Genomic DNA, 3,084 nt, shown 5'->3' on the forward strand with positions numbered 1-3,084 from the left:
AGGAGGGAAGGGCCGCGGGCGATCAGCAGCGGTCTCGTGTGGGCAGACGGTGAAGGAACGAAGACGACGGCTGCTGGTTGGACGGTAAAGGGAGAAAAACGCGGCGGGGTCAGTCGGCCAGAGAGAGAAGGAGAGAGACTAACAGAGAAAGGGAGGGGGGAGAGCTCGCTCTGAGTGGATTCACTAGTTTCAGGATAATTCCAGAAACTGGGACGCCGATGTGCGGAGAAACAGGAACGAATCACGCGGCTCGTTAAACCGCGCGAAATTCCCTCGGCCGTCTTTTTCGGCGCCTACGTTCAGCGGAAAACGAAAAAGAGAGAGAGAGAGAGAGATAGAGAGAAGGTACGCCGGTTTCCGGTCGCTTGCGTGTAACACGTCTCCGCTATTGTTGCCTCCGCGGGACGTCCGGCGGACAATCGTGCGAAAGTGAGCGCCGAGCGTCGATTGTTTCCGACGTTGTTTCGCCTGGTGCTTTTCGAGAACGCGCAGCGGATTCGATCGCGTAACGGCAGAAAAAAAAAGAGGGAAGAAGAGGGGGGGCTCTCTGTTTCAGTTTCTAACAGGTTTGTCCAGCGGCATCGCCATCGGGGCACAAGTGCACACCGAGAGCAGCCCGCAGGGAGCCACCGCAACGCTTGCGGGGGACGCTGCGAAAATTGAATCATAAATTGAAATTCATTTGTTTCGCGGCGGGACGCGCGCGGAAACGAGCGCGCGTCGCTGCATCGGTAATGCCGGCGATGCGCGGCGGTGGCAGGTGAAAAGGATGATAAAGAGTTTCGCGGGACCGGATTCGCGGGGAATTGAATTTCGTCCGTTCTTAAAGCGGCTGCCGTTCTCTCCTTCGCGCAGCGAGCAGAGTTTCGGAGCGCCGCCGGGGGTGAGAAAGTTTATTTCCCCGCACCCCGATATAATATGCATGCGTCGCGCGTTATAACAGCCGGGGCGGACGCGAAGAGAAGGCGGAAACGTAAAATGTTTCATAGGTGCAACTTAATTCTCGTCGGGCACGTCGTCTCGCGGTCATCATTGTCCGCTGACCGTCCCGACGATCGCGTGTCCTTCGTGAACACGCAGGAAAATAGACTGTGCGTCAAAGTCATGGTATTGTTGTTTCAAATATTTTGTAAGTTTATGCCAGAGTGTTTCGAAATTGGATTGACAAATTTCGAGTTCTTGCTAAAGGCATCAGAATGTTAAAGTAAGTAATCTAGTAGATATATAAAGTTACTTGTTATTGGTGCTTTTCGTGGGCATCCGAAATGTGTCGATCTTATTTTGGGACACCCTGTATATCCGACAAATACAGCATAAGTTCGATCATCAGCGTCAAATTTATTCGAAATATATTCCGAATCCTAGTGAGTTTAGTAATTCAACCAAGAATATTAAATTAAAACAAACTGCGATTTCTCCTTATTCAAATTAACCAAGTTTATATACGTATAAGTTTATATTCAAATTAACCAAGTTCATATACATATTTTCTTCCATATAAAGTTTATATTCTTGAATATAATATTCTTGAAAAAAGAGAATCGATTTTTCTTTCGAGTATGTGATAATGGACTTTTCTCAAATTTGTAACGAACATATTTTAAGACTGTTACATCAAGAAAAATTTCCTTGTTAAAGATAACTCTATTACTTAAAAGAAGGAAAGTAAGCCGAACAATCGCTTTTCTTCGCGGTGGAATGATATTTTTCATCTTGTGGAGATATATTTCGGAAGATTGGTCAACGTTTCTATCGTTTCGGCATTTTCAACAATTTCGACAACCTTGCTGATCGGAACGTTAATTAACGTCTGCTGTTCTTGGCGCGATATTAAAGATTCCCGCTCGAAATCCACGCGTCGAGCGTCGGGCATCGGTGAACTGGAAAAATTTATTATGAGCTATTTGTCGACTCGAAAGCGCATCTCGGTTGAACGCTCGGTGGAAGGCGGCCGACTTTACGGATAAAATGTTCAACAATGTGAACGGTTGAACGGCAAAAATACCGAGACAGAGAGCGAGAAAATTCCCGAGTCGGAGTGTTCAGTCCTGCATTAATCAGTATATTCCATCGAATTCGCGAAGCACAAATCTCGAGGTGTAACACTGCAGAGACTATTATTCTTTGATACTAGGCGTAGTTACCGTCGTTTTGTCGAAGCTAAAGGATTACTCGACTCCTCTCGTCTTCTGATCTTATTTACATCCGCCAACGTTTTTTTGTTATTTTTCTTCAATTTCGATTCTTTCGTTTTTGTTACGACACGGAATCCGAATTTAAATCTTTATTATTATTTGACACAGCTTTAACGGACACACAACTGTTATCTTCATCTCTACAGCTTCTCTCTTATCAAATCCTTTAAAAACCCCATTTCCAATGTCAAAAGGTACAAAGAGGCATTATGAGAATAAAAATGTGTTTACCTTCCTCCCCTGTTAACCTTTATTAGATTATTTGCTTACCCCACATACTGTGTCTACAAGTTGAATTAGACGGTTGATACAGTGCTCATGCGGAAATGAAAAATCAAGATTCCACGCTGACGCAAAATACTGAGACGTGCAAATATTAAATAATTCCCGAGTAAATGCCTCCGCGGAGGGAACTTCAGTGCGGAGAGAACGGCAGTAAGCAAACATTTGCAGCATGCAAGTGCGGTGTTATACCACGAAATTCCGCATTGATCCTTTCAGTTCGACGAAATTTGCAGGATTAATGTAGGTACCGAAATCTCCGACTCGGCCGGGAAAACGGGAGGGTAAACAGCGCGGAGAGACGCGCCGGTTATTAATTCATTCATTCGAATTTACGCGTCTACTAGCGAGTTCGCGAAATTAGAATTTCTTACTGCGAATACACGCTCCACTCAGTTTCGGGTTCGACGGCATCGCCGAATAGGACCGTCCGGGGCTCTCGTCGACCCTGTGTTCTCGCGGAATGCGGCCTTGCCGACGTTGCCGCGTGCATCGCGCTACATCGTAACGCGAAGCATTATTAATTAGCGCGGCCGCATTCACTGACAGCCGCGAGCGATCGAATTGTTCCGTGCGAAATTGTCAGCTGAACGTTCAACATTTCGGT

Source organism: Dinoponera quadriceps, unplaced genomic scaffold, assembly GCF_001313825.1.
Source record: "Dinoponera quadriceps isolate SergipeBrazil2010 unplaced genomic scaffold, ASM131382v1 scaffold533, whole genome shotgun sequence".
In the NCBI taxonomy this organism is placed as follows: domain Eukaryota; kingdom Metazoa; phylum Arthropoda; class Insecta; order Hymenoptera; family Formicidae; genus Dinoponera; species Dinoponera quadriceps.